The sequence below is a fragment of the Pseudophryne corroboree genome, chromosome 12, assembly GCF_028390025.1.
Source record: "Pseudophryne corroboree isolate aPseCor3 chromosome 12, aPseCor3.hap2, whole genome shotgun sequence".
NCBI classification, from domain to species: Eukaryota; Metazoa; Chordata; class Amphibia; order Anura; family Myobatrachidae; genus Pseudophryne; species Pseudophryne corroboree.
The window spans coordinates 73,923,688-73,941,808 of NC_086455.1; the positions used below are offsets into that span (position 1 = coordinate 73,923,688).

General features: G+C 46.7%; 1 protein-coding gene across 3 annotated transcripts in view; it reads right to left on the minus strand.

Moving 5' to 3' along the window:
* MIDEAS (mitotic deacetylase associated SANT domain protein) overlaps positions 1-18,121 on the minus strand; it is a 153,830-nt gene that overhangs the window by 95,041 nt on the left and 40,668 nt on the right. The window lies entirely within an intron of this gene.

Consider the following 18,121-nt stretch of genomic DNA (forward strand, 5'->3'; position numbering starts at 1 on the left):
AATAAAAAATAAAAATTGTAAAAAATTTTTTTTTTTTAAAAAGAGTAAAGGGGCGCACACACTCGACGATATGCTCCTTGACATAGTGCACACACACTGAACGATATCGCTAACGTCAACCTGCCAGATACAAGAACATGCAGTTTCTTATCATATCGTCATATCGACCTGCATGTTCGGACGATAGGCTATATCGTTAACTATATTGTGCGTACACACTGGACGATTATCGTAATGATGTGTCTATCGTCCACATCACTCAAAAAGATCGTCTAGTGCAGGCATGTCCAAACTGCGGCCCTCCAGCTGTTGTGAAACTACATATCCCAAGGATGCCCTGACACAGTTTTGCTGTCAAAGAATTCTAAAGCTGTGTCAGGGCATGCTGGGATGTGTAGTTTCTCAACAGCTGAAGGGCCGCAGTTTGGAAATGCCTGGTCTAGTGTGTACCCGGCTTAAAAGAAGATTTATGGTAGACTTACCATGGTTAAATCTCTTTATGCGAGGTACACTGGATTCCACAGGGAATACATCGGGGTGTACAGTTGGATCTTGAGCCGAGGAACCAACAGGCTAAAGCTCTGACTATTCCCAGGATGCACTGCACCGCCTCCTCTATAACCCCGCCTCCAGGCACTGGAGCTCAGTTTCGTTAACCAGTCCAATGCAGTAGCAGGTAAAAGAGACGGTAGATGTTAGTCACATAGAACCACATTCTCACGACAGGAGAAGGGACCAGTGGCTAATGCCATACAAACCCAAAGACGCTAAGTGCGTCAGGGTGGGCGCTCTGTGAAATCCAGATTTAACCATGGTAAGTCTTCTATAAATCTCCTTTTCTGCAGCTGGGTACACTGGGATTCCACAGGGAATACATTGGTGATGTTCTAAAGCAGTTCCTCATGGGAGGGGACGCACCGTAGCAGGCACAAGAACCCAGCATCCAAAGGTAGCATCCTGGGAGGCGGAAGTATCAAAGGCATAGAACCTAATGAACGTGTTCACTGAGGGCCACGTAGCCGCCTTACACAATTGTTATGCGGACGCTCCACGGTGGGCCGCCCAAGAAGGTCCAATAGACCGAGTAGAATGGGCCTTAATATAGCAGCAGGAGCCGGGAGCCCAGCCTGCGCATAAGCTTGTGCAATCACCATTCTAGTCCATCTGGCCAAAGTTTGCTTATTCGCAGGCCAGCCACATTTGTGAAAACCAAAAAAGCACAAAAAGGGTATCTGACCTCCGGAAAGAGGCAGTCCTCTCCACGTAGATACGGAGAGCCAATACCACATCCAAAGACCGTTCTTTGGAAGACAAACCAGAAGAGATGAACGAAGGAACCACAATATCTTAGTTAAGAAGGAAAGAAGATACCACTTATTGCTATCACTATATTCTGTACCCTGAGGGACTAGGTGCGTCATGGTCTCATACATATTAGTGCTACACAGTATATACGGCCTGGTATTTTTTACTGTGTATTTCAGTCACCTCACACCGCGTAAATCTGCTGTTTGTGCCCGGTATTTACGGTCACATAACACAGGGGGTTATTTGCAGGTACAGGTATTGGGTTTGTCTGGCTATATTGTACCGTTACGCTCTAAGGCTACATTCCCTATAATATCTGCCACACAGGGCGGGAAATCCGCGGGCGCTTCTGCATCCTGCAGTGCTGGACCCACGGATTTACCTGGGCGGGAAGTGTTAGCTGCTGGTTCATGCGCTGGGTGCCATAGACCTCCCAGTCATGCGAGGTGCACGAATTGGGGTTCTCGGTTACTTTACAAAGAAAACGACACCCACAAAATGTAAAAAACTCATGTCGACCTTTTTCTATGTCCGTGGGCTGGCGGTAAAGAGCCCATAGACGTCAAAAACCCCACGGCCGGAGGTTAGTACATATTTGAAAATGCAATTAAAAAAAACAGAAAACGGGGGTTCCACCGCATTTTCCCTTTAGTACATCCCGGCCCAAATAACCATTTAAATTCTGGCGCTGCACAGATGCTCCTTTACTGTAGAGTAAACATCTGTGCTGAAGCTTGGATATTACTAAAACCTGCACAGTTAGTGTGCCTTGGGGACAGAGGTGCATTCCGCCTGCTGTAGATCTTGTATTCCTTACACCTAGGCTTACCATAGTATCCCTTAAACCGGGACCCTCATGTATTACACAGGTTCTGTGGCTGGCTTTGGGCGGCTAAACCCGGTACTAATGGGCGCACATATGGGGCATGCAACAATTGAATAGTCCCGGTGGGTACCCAATATGTTTGGGTGCCTACAAAGCAGCTGTGTCGGCACCATGGAGGCAATCTCTATTCACAGCATGAAGTTTGCTGCACAATGGTTGGGAAGATCAGACAGGTTTGATAACCAAACTATCTGGACTGTTGATTAGCTGTTGTCAGATACTACACACTGAATGAAAATTGTTCCCACCAGCATTTGCACACTTATCATGCAATGTATGGCTAACTTAACTCTGCACTGTGAATTGTCTAGTTACACTTCATTCTTTCTCAGTGGATCAGTTTAACCAGCTTTGTTTTACAATGCTTCCTACTGTATGTACTTCAGCTTAGGTAGCATTTTGACTAGATATTGGATATAGTTGCCATATATGCAGGTTGACAATTGTAAACAACTCTCTTGTATATCTGGTAGCCAATCCCAAAAAGACAACCACCAAATGCAGCTTGCCATTGCTGGGCCAATAGAATTTAGCAGAATGTGCCGTCAGACATCCCTGCACACATCCAACATATTCGGTACGTTCAACAAATGAAGTCATGGGTCGTCAACCTCGGCCCTCCAGCTGCTGTGGTACTACACATCCCAGCATGCCCTGCCACAGTTTTGCTATTAAAAACATACTAAAACTGAGGCAGGGCATGCTGGGATGTGTAGTTCCACAGCAGCCGTAGGGCCAAGGTTGAATGCTTTAAGTTTTCCTGCGCACTTCTGTGGGGTGCGAGGAGAAACATGCAATGTAATTTATGTGCTGCTCCGGAACGGCACGTCACAGCCTTCGAGTTGAACTGAATTGCCCCCTTTATCCCTCTGTATTATAAATAGGTAGATAGGAAATTGTATTTTTTCAGAACAGCAAATATCGAAAATATCTGATAGAGCAGGCCTGGCCAACCTGTGGCTCTCCAGCAACTACAAATCCCAGCATTCCCTGTGACAGTTTTGTTATTAGGGAATGCTAAAACTGTGGCAGGGCATGCTGGGACTTGTAGTTCCACAACAGCTGGAGAGCCACAGGTTGGCCAGCCTGTGATAGAGCATCAATTTGCATACGGGCAGACTGCACGTGTAGGGGACGGATTCATCTTAACATAAGATAAAATGATAAATTAAGGAGTTTAAAAAAAAAAATAAGATTTTACTTACCGGTAAATCTATTTCTCGTAGTCCGTAGTGGATGCTGGGGACTCCGTAAGGACCATGGGGAATAGACGGGCTCCGCAGGAGACATGGGCACTTTAAGAAAGAATTAGGATACTGGTGTGCACTGGCTCCTCCCTCTATGCCCCTCCTCCAGACCTCAGTTAAGGAAACTGTGCCCGGAAGAGCTGACAGTACAAGGAAAGGATTTTGGAATCCAGGGTAAGACTCATACCAGCCACACCAATCACACCGTATAACTCGTGATAAACTTACCCAGTTAACAGTATGAACAACAACAGAGCATCAGATAAACCTGATGCAACCATAACATAACCCTTATTTAAGCAATAACTATATACAAGTATTGCAGAAGAAGTTCGCACTTGGGACGAGCGCCCAGCATCCACTACGGACTACGAGAAATAGATTTACCGGTAAGTAAAATCTTATTTTCTCTAACGTCCTAGTGGATGCTGGGGACTCCGTAAGGACCATGGGGATTATACCAAAGCTCCCAAACGGGCAGGGGAGAGTGCGGATGACTCTGCAGCACCGAATGAGCAAACACAAGGTCCTCCTCAGCCAGGGTATCAAACTTGTAGAACTTTGCAAAAGTGTTTGAACCTGACCAAGTAGCCGCTCGGCAAAGCTGTAATGCCGAGACCCCTAGGGCAGCCGCCCTAGAAGAGCCCACCTTCCTTGTGGAGTGGGCTTTCACTGATTTTGGAAGCGGCAATCCAGCCGCAGAATGAGCCTGCTGAATCGTGTTACAGATCCAGCGAGCAATAGTTTGCTTTGAAGCAGGAGCACCCAGCTTGTTGGATGCATACAGGGTAAACAGCGAGTCAGTTTTCCTGACTCCAGCCCTTCTGGCTACATAAATCTTCAAAGCCCTGACTACATCCAGTAACTCGGAATCCTCCCAGTCACGAGTAGCCACAGGCACCACAATAGGTTGGTTTATATGAAAAGATGACACCACTTTTGGCAGAAATTGTGGACGAGTCCGCAATTCTGCCCTGTCCATATGGAAAACCAGATAGGGGCTTTTATGTGACAAAGCCGCCAATTCTGACACACGTCTAGCCGAAGCCAAGGCTAATAGCATGACCACCTTCCACGTGAGATATTTTAACTCCACGGTTTTAAGTGGCTCAAACCAGTGTGATTTCAGGAAACTCAACACCACGTTAAGATCCCAAGGTGCCACTGGGGGCACAAACGGGGGCTGAATATGCAGCACTCCCTTTACAAACGTCTGAACTTCAGGAAGAGAAGCCAGTTCTTTTTGAAAGAAAATGGATAGGGTCGAAAATCTGTACCTTAATGGACCCCAATTTTAGGCCCAAAGTCACTCCCGACTGTAGGAAGTGAAGGAAACGGCCCAGCTGGAATTCCTCCGTAGGGGCATTCCTGGCTTCACACCAAGCAACATATTTTCGCCATATACGGTGATAATGTTTAGCCGTCACGTCCTTCCTAGCCTTTATCAGCGTAGGAATAACCTCATCCGGAATGCCTTTTTCTGCTAGGATCCGGCGTTCAACCGCCATGCCGTCAAACGCAGCCGCGGTAAGTCTTGGAACAGACAGGGCCCCTGTTGTAACAGATCCTGTCTTAGAGGTAGAGGCCATGGGTCCTCTGTGAGCATTTCTTGTAGCTCTGGATACCAAGTACTTCTTGGCCAATCCGGAACAATGAGTATTGTTCTCACTCCTCTTTTTATTATGATTCTCAGCACCTTGGGTATGAGAGGAAGAGGAGGAAACACATAAACCGACTGGAACACCCACGGTGTCACTAGTGCTTCTACAGCTATCGCCTGAGGGTCTCTTGACCTGGCGCAATACCTCTGTAGCTTTTTGTTGAGACGGGATGCCATCATGTCCACCTGTGGCAGTTCCCATCGCCTTGCAATCTGCGTGAAGACTTCTTGATGAAGTCCCCACTCTCCCGGGTGGAGGTCGTGTCTGCTGAGGAAGTCTGCTTCCCAGTTGTCCACTCCCAGAATGAACAATGCTGTCAGTGCTCGTACGTGATTCTCCGCCCATCGAAGAATTCTGGTGGCTTCCGCCATCGCCACCCTGCTCCTTGTGCCGCCTTGGCGGTTTACATGAGCCACTGCGGTGATGTTGTCCGATTGAATCAGCACCGATTGGTTGCGAAGCAGGGTCTCCGCTTGACTTAGGGCGTTGTATATGGCCCTTAGGTCCTGGATATTGATGTGAAGGCAAGTCTCCTGACTTGACCACAGACCCTGGAAATTTCTTCCCTGTATGACTGCTTGCATCCGTGGTCACCAGGACCCAGTCCTGAATGCCGAATCTGCGGCCCTCGAGAAGGTGAGCACTCTGCAGCCACCACAGAAGAGACACCCTGGCCCTGGGGGATAGGGTGATCAGCCGATGCATCTGTAGATGCGATCCGGACCACTTGTCCAACAGATCCCATTGAAAGGTCCTCGCATGGAACCTGCCGAAGGGAATGGCCTCGTATGACGCCACCATCTTTCCCAGGACTCGCGTGCAGTGATGCACCGACACCTGTTTTGGTTTTAAGAGGTCTCTGACCAGTGTCATGAGTTCCTGAGCCTTCTCCGTCGGGAGAAAAACCTTCTTCTGGTCTGTGTCCAGAATCATGCCCAGGAAGAGCAGACGAGTCGTAGGAATCAGCTGCGACTTTGGAATATTCAGAATCCAGCCGTGCTGTTGTAACACCTCCCGAGAGCGTGCTACGCTGATCCGCAACTGCTCTCTGGACCTCGCCTTTATGAGGAGATCGTCCAAGTATGGGATAATTGTGACTCCCTGCTTTCTCAGGAGCACCATCATTTCTGCCATTACCTTGGTAAATATCCTCGGTGCCGTGGACAGACCAAACGGCAACGTCTGGAATTAGTAATGACAATCCTGTACCACAAATCTGAGGTACTCCTGATGAGGTGGATAAATGGGGACATGAAGGTAAGCATCCTTTATGTCCAGAGACACCATAAAATCCCCTTCCTCCAGACTTGCGATGACCGCTCTGAGCGATTCCATCTTGAACTTGAACCTTTTCAGGTATATGTTCAGGGATTTTAAATTCAATATGGGTCTGACCGAACCGTCCGGTTTCGGTACCACAAACATTGTTGAATAGTAACCCCTTCCCTGTTGAAGGAGGGGAACCTTTACCACCACCTGCTGGAGATACAATTTGTGAATTGCTGCTAACACTATTTCCCTGTCTATGGGGGAAGCTGGCAGGGCCGATTTTAGGTAACGGTGAGGGGGCATCACTTCGAATTCCAGCTTGTAACCCTGAGACACAATCTCTATAGCCCAGGGATCCACCTGTGAGTGAACCCACTTGTGGCTGAAATTTCGGAGACGCGCCCCCACAAGGCCTGGCTCCGCCTGTGGAGCCCCAGCGTCATGCGGCGGATTTAGAGGAAGCCGGGGAGGACTTCTGTTCCTGGGAACTAGCTGTATTGTGCAACTTCTTTCCTCTACCCCGCCTCTGGCAAGAAAGGACGCACCTCGGACTTTCTTGCCTCTATGTGATCGCAAGGACTGCATTTGATAATACGGTGCTTTCTTAGGTTGTGAGGGAATATATGGCAAAAAATTTGACTTTCCAGCCGTAGCTGTGGAGACCAGGTATGAGAGACCGTCCCCAAACAACTCCTCACCCCTGTAAGGTAAAACCTCCATGTGCCTTTTTGAGTCGGCATCGCCTGTCCATTGCAGAGTCCACAGGACCCTTCTGGCGGAAATCGACATTGCATTTATTCTAGAGCCCAGTAGGCTAATGTCTCTTTGGGCATCTCTCATATATAGGACAGCGTCTTTTATATGCCACAGGGTCAGTACTATAGTATCCTTGTCCAAGGTATCAAGTTCCTCAGATAAGGTATCTGTCCATGCTGCTACAGCACTACACATCCAGGCTGACGCAATTGCCGGCCTTAGTAGGGTACCTGAATGTGTATAAATGGACTTCAGGATACCCTCCTGCTTTCTATCGGCAGCATCTTTTCGGGTGGCCGTATCCTGTGACGGCAGGGCTACCCTCTTGGATAAGCGTGTTAAAGCTTTGTCTACCCTAGGGGAGGATTCCCAGCGTAACCTGTCCGTTGGCGGTAAAGGATACGCCATAAGCATCCGTTTGGAAATCTGCAGTTTTCTATCTGGAGATTCCCAAGCCTTTTCACATAACTCATTTAACTCATGTGAAGGGGGAAAGGTCACCTCTTGCCTTTTTTCCCCATACATATAAACCCTCTTGTCAGGGACTGGGGTTTCCTCTGTGATGTGTAACACATCTTTCATTGCTATAATCATGTAGCGGATGGCTTTAGCCATTTTAGGATGCAACTTTGCATCATCGCCATCGACACTGGAGTCGGAATCCGTGTCGATATCTGTGTCAACAACTTGGGATAGTGGGCGCTTCTGAGACCCCGACGGCCTCTGCGCTGTAGGATCAGGCATGGGTTGAGACCCTGACTGTCCCAAGGCTTTAGCTTTATCCAACCTTTTATGCAAGGAATTAACATTATTATTTAAAACCTTCCACATATCCATCCAATCGGGTGTCGGCGCCAACCCCAAATTCATTTGTACCCGCTCTGTTTCCACATAGCCTTCCTCGTCAAACATGCCGACACACCACACACACAGGGGATGCTCTATTTGAAGACAGTTCCCCCACAAGGCCTTTTGGAGAGACAGTGAGAAAGAATGCCAGCACACACCCCAGCGCTATATTACCCAGGAGTCACACAGTAACTTAGTGTTAACCCAGTAGCTGCTGTATATACTGTTTTTGCGCCAAATTTATGTGCCCCCCTCTCCTTTTACCGTGAGTCTGCAGGGGAGAGCCTGGGGAGCTTCCTCTCAGCGGAGCTGTGGAGAGAAAATGGCGCTGGTGAGTGCTGAGGAAGAAGCCCTGCCCCCTCAGCGGCGGGATTCTGTCCCGCGTTTTGTGTAAAAATAATGGCGGGGGCTCATGCATACATACAGTGCCCAACTGTATATATGCTGCTTTTGCCAAGAGGTACCTAATTGCTGCCCAGGGCGCCCCCCCCTGCACCCTACAGTGACCGGAGTGTGTGGGTTTAGTGTGGGAGCAATGGCGCACAGCTGCAGTGCTGTGCGCTACCTCATATGAAGACTGGAGTCTTCTGCTGCCGATTTCGAAGTCTTCCTGCTTCTGACGCCGGCTTCTGTCTTCTGGCTCTGCGAGGGGGACGGCGGCACGGCTCCGGGATCGGACGACCAAGGGTGCGTTCCTGTGTACGATCCCTCTGGAGCTAATGGTGTCCAGTAGCCTAAGAAGCAGGACCTATCTTCTAGTGAGTAGGGCTGCTTCTCTCCCCTCAGTCCCACGTAGCAGAGAGTCTGTTGCCAGCAGATCTCACTGAAAATAAAAAATCCTAACAAAATACTTTCGTTCCTAGCAAGCTCAGGAGAGCTCACTAAGGTGCACCCAGCTCGTCCGGGCACAGATTCAAACTGGCGGGGGGACATAGAGGGAGGAGCCAGTGCACACCAGTATCCTAATTCTTTCTTAAAATGCCCCGTCTCCTGCGGAGCCCGTCTATTCCCCATGGCCCTTATGGAGTCCCCAGCATCCACTAGGACGTTAGAGAAAAAAATCTTCAAATGTGAAGATTTTCATCAACAGGATAAGACTTCATATTGGCAATACATAAATTAAACACCTCAAGTTGCATAATTATGTTACGTGATCTCCTCAGTCCATTATTAGGAGCTGATGCTAACACTGACTTACAGCTGAGGAATCTGCCCACAATGCAGAACACGTGAGTCCTGAATTAGATGAATTAACACCTTGCATTTCAAGATCTTCACAGCAGCAAATGTGGATACGCAAGTGACAAAAACGAAGCTAATGTATTAATTGGAAAGAAGAAGTTTTCTACCACAGGAGGCAGGTGATAGAAAATATGTAATACCTTAACATCTCATGGTCTCCCCCACCACAAAAATAGTTTTGTTTTTGTTTTTTTGTTTTTAAAGATGTTTGGTTGCACAGCACTGTCAGCACTATGGTCCTTTATTATTATAAAGCACTAACACACATCCCTGTTCTGTACATTCAGGGGAGATCACGAACAGACGTACATATAAAAGTTGAAAAATTATGTGCAGGTGTTGATGTTGCAAAGTTCTATAGGTACACACCAGCAGATGACTCAAACAAGGAACTTAACCAGTGGTGTTGGTTTCACAAAAGATAGCAGGTACAGCCGTACTCACTGTTACATGTACACTGGTGATGGAGCAGACATTTAGCCTAACGGGGATTCGTACAGCTCACGAGCTAAGGAGTGTATACAGTAAACAAGTAATCGTGCAGATTCATATGCAGGTAATAACCCAGTCGCTCATAGGATCTAAGCAAGAGACTTGTCTCCCACAGACACACTACACATGCTCAGTAGAGATCTTGGTGGCCATCTTGGAATAGGGCATGGAGCCTCCCTGGAGAACATGAATACTGCACTCCTCCATCAACAATGACCTGAACAGGAGGTAAAGAAAACCTTATCCAAATGAGTTTACAGACTAATAAGTATGAAGAACAGCTGATATATAATGGTACAGAATCACAATTGCAGGTGAGTATACTGCTTGTGGCTATTGAAAGGCAGCAGCATTAATTAACCAAGAGTATTAAGACATGGAATGGACAGCTGGTATTCTAGTGAAATATGGTTGGAATGAGAAGACAAACAAATTACTAATGGTTCCTTCTACAAAACAGCCATTTCCATAATGTGTATGTGCAATGAACATGTAGTCTATATACATACACAAATTAACGTGTGTGTGTGTGTGTGTGTGTGTGTGTGTGTGTGTGTGTGTGTGTGTGTGTGTGTGTGTGTGTTCCAGCATAACTCTGAAATGCCTGGAGCAATTTATAACAAACTTGGTACACATATGACTTACAATCTGGAAAAACATACTGTGGGGGTAAGACACCCCTAGCGGTGGGGGTGGGAAGGGGGTGACATGTAAAAATCCATACTTTTCGGGGTCGCGGAGATGAATAAGCCCAGGCACGGCCAGCATCGCATGTCTGTCACACGGCCACGGCTCGCCGCCTCCTGTAACCCCACTCCCCCCCGATCACGCTGGGCCACCAGTGTGAGGTGTAGGTAGGACCTGCTTGGCCGGCGTAGTGATACCCCTCGCCTGGCAGACTGCTGAAGCTGCGTGTGAGTGCGCTGTTGGCAGCCTGGAGCCTCCATCTACATACTACCAAGGAGTACCCGACGACTACCCCGGGAGCCGCCATGCTTGGCATAATGACAGGAGCACCGACTTCCTGGCCAAGAACCGCTCCAACGGCACCAAGAGCCCATCCAGCGCCGCCAACGTACACTGCTCGGAAGAGAGCGGCAGCAACGATGAGCATGGTGGTAGGCTCGGACTGAGTGAATGAGCTTCCCCCGTCCCCTCTCTCCCGCCTGAGTGTGTGACTGGGTCCGGCCGGCCTTCTCCGCTATAGCAGTCTCCTGTTGTCCTTTGCAGATTTGTGCATGAGAGTAAACTTCCAGGGCCGCATCCCCGAGTTCGAGCCCAGTACGTACCCCATTTAATTTCTCTACCCTGGGTGCGGCCGTGGTAGTAGCCTCGGTGTAGTGGGAGCGTCTGCAAGTCTAATGGGCCCTACACACTGATAGTTCCACCGCCGAGTTGCCCGACGGCAGATACGGCCAACCCGGCGGCGGGGGGGGGGGGGGGGGGCAGTGACAGGTTTCTTCACTCCCCCCCGTCACCTGGCTCCACAGAAATGCAGGCAAATATGGACGAGATTGTCCATATTGGCCTGCATGCACAGGCGACGGGCCACCAGCGATGAACGAGCGTGGGGCCGCGCATCATTCATCGCTGGTGCATCCACACTCAAAGATATGAACGGGATCTCGTTCATTAATGAACGAGATCGTTCATATCTTTGAGTATTATCGCCCAGTGTGTAGGGCCTATAAGTACTATACCAGGAAGTCGATAGCAAAGCATTGGTATTCAGCTAGTAGAATATAAAAGTCTGTAGTACATCAGCTGGTATTACAGCTAATGCAGAAGGTATCCGGTCTTTAGGTCGACCTCTATTGGTCGATATGGACTTTAAGTCACCATGTCGACATGGCAAAGGTCGACACAAGTTTTGTTTTGTTTTTTAAACCATTTTCATTTTTTAAAACTTTTTCTTACTTTACTATCCACATGGACTACGATTGGGAATGGTAACCTGTGCCGAGCAGTGGTAACCGAGCGAGGCACCCTGCCCGAAGCATGGTGAGCGATGCGAGCCATGCAAGGGGACACGGTGCAATAATTGGGGTTACCAGTTACTTTACAAAGAAAACAACAAAAACCCCATGTCGACCTCATGACCGCGTCGACCTACTCACTGTCGACCAATAGTGGTCAACCTAATGACTGTCGACCTAGTTAGGGTTGTCCCAATTATTCACACCCATTGCAGAACTCTAACAATGCAAAAAATTATCCTGCTTTATTCATAAACCATTTTTAATTAGGCAGCACAGTGGATAGAGTTTTCCCATTGCTAAAGTGGCCATTAAAGAATGAATTTACCAATATAAGCACACATGCATTTTTTCACCACGGTTTAGGTCACATTCTGATCTGCCATTGATGATTCAGTGGCTTAACTCTAATCAACAATGGCCGTACTCAAGGAGGTTTCAGCACATGAAATGGCCAGGAGATGCTTTCATCATACAGTTCTGTCACATTTCCATGCTAACTTTATAACTCACAGAGCAGCCAACCTGATAAAGGCCAAGTTTTCTAGCAGCTAGAAAGGGCACAGAACAGTAACAGATTGGATTTCATCAAGTGGAGGTGACACCAGTTGGAAGGTAAGTGCAATTAAAGTGACATCACCGCTGTGAATCTAATAAACTAAAAATCGTTTGTGTGGATTCCCAGCATAACATGTATAAAGCAAATCCGCCTACACGCCAGTGCTGACAAGCACACGGCACATGCCTGCAAACACACCCCGTTATCTGTGGAATGTTTTCCATACCAAAGCATGCACAGCAGAAAGAGACATAAAAACAAGCAGACGCTTCTAAACTCTGGAACCCTTGCAGCTTAGGAAACCATACAACTTCTACATAAGCTACTGTTCTTATCCAAGGCAAAGAGCTCTAGTGTTTGGGGGTTTTATTTCCTTTTAACAGCTAGTATTAATTCAGCTGTTGTTTTCTTAATGCTGTGCAGCTGTTAAGCACTAATGTCCAGGGTTAGACAGCCTGTCCCTTGGACTGTTACACAATCCAGATTCTCAATCAGAAGTTAGTTAATAGAAATGCTACGGATTGTTCTTTTTCCTTACAATTGCTATAAAAACTCTTTGTTGAGAAGTTTTACTTTATATGTAAAAGAAGCAGAAAGAAATGCAATGGCTTTTAATACCGGGATCCTGCAGCACATTACAGGCAAGCCTCTTCACGTCCGTAAAGAAATTTAAAAGCATCCACTACCAGTTTTAAAACACCCAGTAGCACTTTCGAGTATATGTTCTGCTTTCCATCCTGTTTTATTTATTATTGTGTTTATGCCTACATGCCTTACAGCAAATATTTAATCATTTGTATCTGCAATTGTCTCATTGGAGCTTACAGTCTAAATTATCTCTAACAAACTACGTAGGAACAATTTTTGCCAGTATCCAATGAACCTAGCAGTTTAACATTAGAGTACGTAAGGAAATCGTAGCACCCAGAGAAAGCTCATGCAAGCACTTAGAATACATAAAAACTCCACACACACATAGGGATCTTCCCTGCTGCAAAATATGTGCAGATTGACGCTACTCAAACTGCTTGTTTTCTATACAGGGGCTAGGTCGACTTGCGGGCTTGGGAGCCTGCATGTGGCCCGAGAATTGGTTGAAGGATAGTGGACGAAGGGTAGTTATAAACGGAATACATCCAGATTGGATTGGGCTAAATTTATTTTGTGGCAAACACTAATCAATATTGGGCCTTTACAAACCCCACGCTGATACGGCCGTCACATCACTGTGAGGCATCAATGTGAACCACCAAGGGCAAGGGAACCTGGGTCCATTTAGATGCTGCAGCACAAATATAGGATGTTGATAAATGAGCCAGGACAAAATTGGATTGAATTCTGGCCCAGAAAACTCTGAAATCTGGAATTGGACAAATGCTCTTGCTACCCTGTCTGTAATACCCCTTTTCCACTAGAGTAGAACGGGTCGCAGCCATGTCGCCTGACACGGCTGCGACCCGTGATACAGCCCCCTGCAGACAGCGCTCAGCAACCCGGCAATTGCCGGGTTGGTGACGCGCTAGTGACGCGGCAGGGGCGGCACTGGGAGATCACATGATCTCCCAGCGCCGCCCTCCCTATGCACTGTGAATGGGAGCCGTGTCGCCTCGACACGGCTCCCGTTCACACTAGACAGCTAGCCGGGTTGAACTCGGCTAGCTACCAGGGTAGGATTCCAGGATCACTTGATCCGGGAATTTGCCGGGGGACCCGTTTCCACTAGGGAAAAACCCGGGTAAATGCGCGCCCCCGCGCATTTACCCGTGTTTTAAGGAGCTAGTGGAAAAGGGGTATAAGATTGTTTCTGTAATGTAGCCCATACACTTGTACAATATAGCATAAAATCCTTCGATTTCAATCGCATCTGTGCGATCGCATGATTGTATGCACATATTGAGCACCCTGTGATGCGATGCGCGGGCACGCCGCTCGAATATCGCATCGCAAAATAGTAAGCGCTGCACTTAATATTTATCGCATCGCAGTGCGATCGCATGCGTTTTAGAAACACATGTGATATATCGCACTGAGATGCGCGATGGGCAGCCGCCGGCTGCTCCCACTCAGTGGTGACGTGCCCATCACGTGATTTCCATGCGATCTATCGCATGGTAGTCACTTTGGCAGTTCAGGTGCGATGAAATCACACCTGAACTACCGGTGCGATTCCCACGCAAAGTCGCGTCGCGGGGCATCGCACAAGTGTATGGACACCTTTAGATTGTCTGTAAGATTGTTTCCACTGCAAGAATTACTACAGTACATTGCAACTAGTTTGCCCGTAGGCAGCCACTGTCCATGAATCTAACACTATAAGCAACTTCTACTCTGAAACAAGCATTGAATTAGGGCAGCACATGATGATTTAATGAGGCTCACTCAAACAATGCTCTCACTTTGTATTGCACACTGCTACAGTTCTGCACAGTACAGGGAATGGATTGAAAGATTGCATGGCAAAGCAGCTTTTGGATGCACAATGCCAGTCATAGTGCACTCCACAGCTGTTTTGCTCTGCTACCATGCAGAAAATGTTAATCCGGCCAAGATAAGAAACTCAGAGTATAACCATAGGAAGCAGAACGCTTACAAGTGTATTATCACTTCAGGATGACTGCAAAGATTACTGACCTCTTTGTGTTACACAATCTGCACCCAATGGGGCTTATACAGAGTCACGCACATCTGCAAACGCTTCAGCATCTTTTGCCGTAGTCGCCTCTGCAACGTTATGTTAATGCTAGTAAAAGCCTGTCCCCTGGTGTACAGGGGCATGTACAAGGCCGAAGAGGCCCACTTTAAGCATCAGAAACACCACTGGGACCTGCACCAGTCCGCAGAACCTCCGTCAAAGTGTGACCTCCAATGCAGAGCAATTAAACCTTTCAGTTTGCAACCACTCCTGCGACACTACCATAACAAGCCTCTCAGAACCAATATCTTCGGTAATCTGCTTAGCCACCTCCAGTCACTGACCAGCAATAACCAATACATTTCAGAGTCAGAGTGGCTGAATCGGTCATGTGTCTCTGTATGGAGACACCATGTGATGCATGCGCCATGAGAATTTTTAACCTATCCCCCCCCCCCCCGCCTTCCTCAAATAAAATGCCAATTTCCGTGAACATTGTACAACACAGACTATGTCAGGTGATACATTTCTGCTCTCAGATCAAACGTATCTCATGGACTATTGATTGCAATGTAACTGAGGGGTGGATGTATCAAATAGTGAGAACAGTAGATACATTCTTAAGTAGCACAACAAACTATGAGCGACGTCGTCTAAGGTTTCCCCCTCCCGGCCAGCCGTACACACTGAGCGATATGACGACCATATCGCTCAGTGATGTCACGCAGCGGCTGGGCCGTGCAGGCAGCTCTTGGACGACAGTCCAGATTGAGCATGCATGCAAGGCCGACAGCAAGGGTCATTAACGACCCACGGGGCCGCGCATCGGTTGCCCTCGCCAGCATACACACTTGCAGAGAAAATGAACGACAACGCTCAGAAAGGGTGAAAATGAGCGACGTCGTTCATTTTATCAGCAAGTGTGTATGCACCTTAAATCAGGTCTGCATTCATGATCTTGCATAAACAAAAAGTTTAGTTCAGTCATGACAACTTTAAGCATAGAGTTGTTTTATATTGGATAAACTTGGCTTTAGAGTCCGACAAAACCAAAAACTTTTTATTTTGCAATTATATGGAACACAATACTACAAAAGAAGCATAGAAAAGTTTTTTTCAGACCATAAAAAATTCCAATCAATATCATTCCAATACTATAAAGCCAGCAAATGTTACTGCTGCAGATGCCGCGTCTGGAGCTTCCAGGCCATATTCAGACATTAGTTGTTAGTTCTTTCATGACTGTGAACATCTAACAGCGTAACTTTATAACAAGTGCACTTTTTGACTAACCATTAGCTGGTGCAATGTGAAAGTACTAAACATATGTTGCAGCCATTGGTGATGGTGAGAATGACAACTCTCTCATGCCGGAGATGAGAATTACATTTTTAAGGACGTTTTCTCTTTCTGGTTTTCTTTTTCCCCCAGATCACCTGTGTAAACAGAGCGTGCTGCTGCGAAGAGCTGACAATTATAAGTGTGCAGGCGGTTCCTCCCATTAACACAAGCACTACAGTAGCGTCTGTTCAGGGCTGATTGTGACCTAATATCAGCAACTGTCAGAGCCGCTCCTTGCTCGCTCCCTGCCTCGCTCTCCCCAGACATGTTTTACTGGATTACAGAGAGCTGGGAAACTGACTAGAGCATATTTTCCTGGAATAGACAGCTGCATGCTGCAAGCCAAGAATCCCAATAAGAACACAGAGAGACAAGGGGAACGAAACCATATACACTCTCACCCAGACAATATCCTCTCTACAATGCAGTGATACTGGAGTCATAAACTAATACATTTAACACAAACACATTCCACCGACTTGTCTGAAGTATTCCAGAGCATTCATAGCTAAAACTACCAGTATCCAAAACATTGGGGTTTAATGCAATTACATGGGTTGAATCATATTGGTGACAAAGTCTTTGTGCTAGAACAAAGTAGTCGATAACTGGCTTTAATCGTTTATAAAGGCCTGTCACGTTGCTTTCAAAAGAGGAAACTACTGTTGAATATTACAGGAAATTGCTAAGTCAGAGCACAGTGAGTGCAACTGTAAATATACATCCAACTCAGTCTCTGTCCACTGTGTGGCTCTGTATTTCCCTAAGACCCCGACTAGCCGAAGGAATTGGTCTGATTGCACACATACAGTTAAAACTGAATCACGAGTATTTAGAGTGCTGTAAAGGAACTCGCTCCTAAATACAATAAAGTAAAAACTAATGTGCTGGGGAAACCTATGCAGGGGCTTTCCCAGTAGGTCATTCCTGTTTGGGGTTTTTCTTTAACTCTTGAAACTTTGTTCTTTTAAGGGTTTAACAATTGCAAGCAGTGTTATAAATTGCACACAAATAAGTAAGCATGACATTTGCAAGGAATTTGCTGAAGCAATAATATATAGGTCAGCACACAAAATAACAATGCAATGTTTAAACTAGTCTTTGCAAGAGAAAATATCACGTTATAAAGTTTGTGAACATGACAACACCCTTGTGATCCAGCCAGTATTGGTTTCATTAAGGCCTGGGACACGCAGACAGTATTTGACAGCCTTTAGTGCACAGTCTAAAAGTATCAAGTGTGGACATTGCTGCAAGACTTATCAGTCGGTGAAGAGGAATGGAACGGTGCACAGAGTAATGCGTTTATATCAAGTCAATGATGACACTGTCTGCAGCATGCCCTAAACGTAGGCTAAAAATACAATATAGTTCTATACTGTAGTGCAGCCAGGATGTGTCTAACCTCACTGCAGCTGCAGGGATACCTTGTTATTGGCTTGCAGAGCACTTAAAATTAATGACATTAGGTAGGCGGTAATCTGCAAACATTCACTACTGAGAAGCAGTAATTTATCCTGGTGTGCAGGACCCCTCACCTTGGGAAGTACAGTCTGAGGGACAGGGCACCAGAGCTACACAGTAAAAAGCAGGCTTAATATACTGTACCACTGGTTAGATAGGAAACCGCATGCTAACAACCAACTAACTACTTTCACCAGTGCACATGCAATTACTTCTACACACTACTTGATGCTAGTTGTGTCTGGATTATATTTTATGTTCAAAAGATCACACTATATATGTATACACACACACACACACAAACACATTATATATATATTAGAAGCATATTTTTGTGCAATACAACTATTTAAATTAATATAAAATAAAATGTCACCGCTACAAACTGAAAGCTTAAAGTGCTCAATTACTTAAACCTGGAGACCTTAAGGGTGATCCT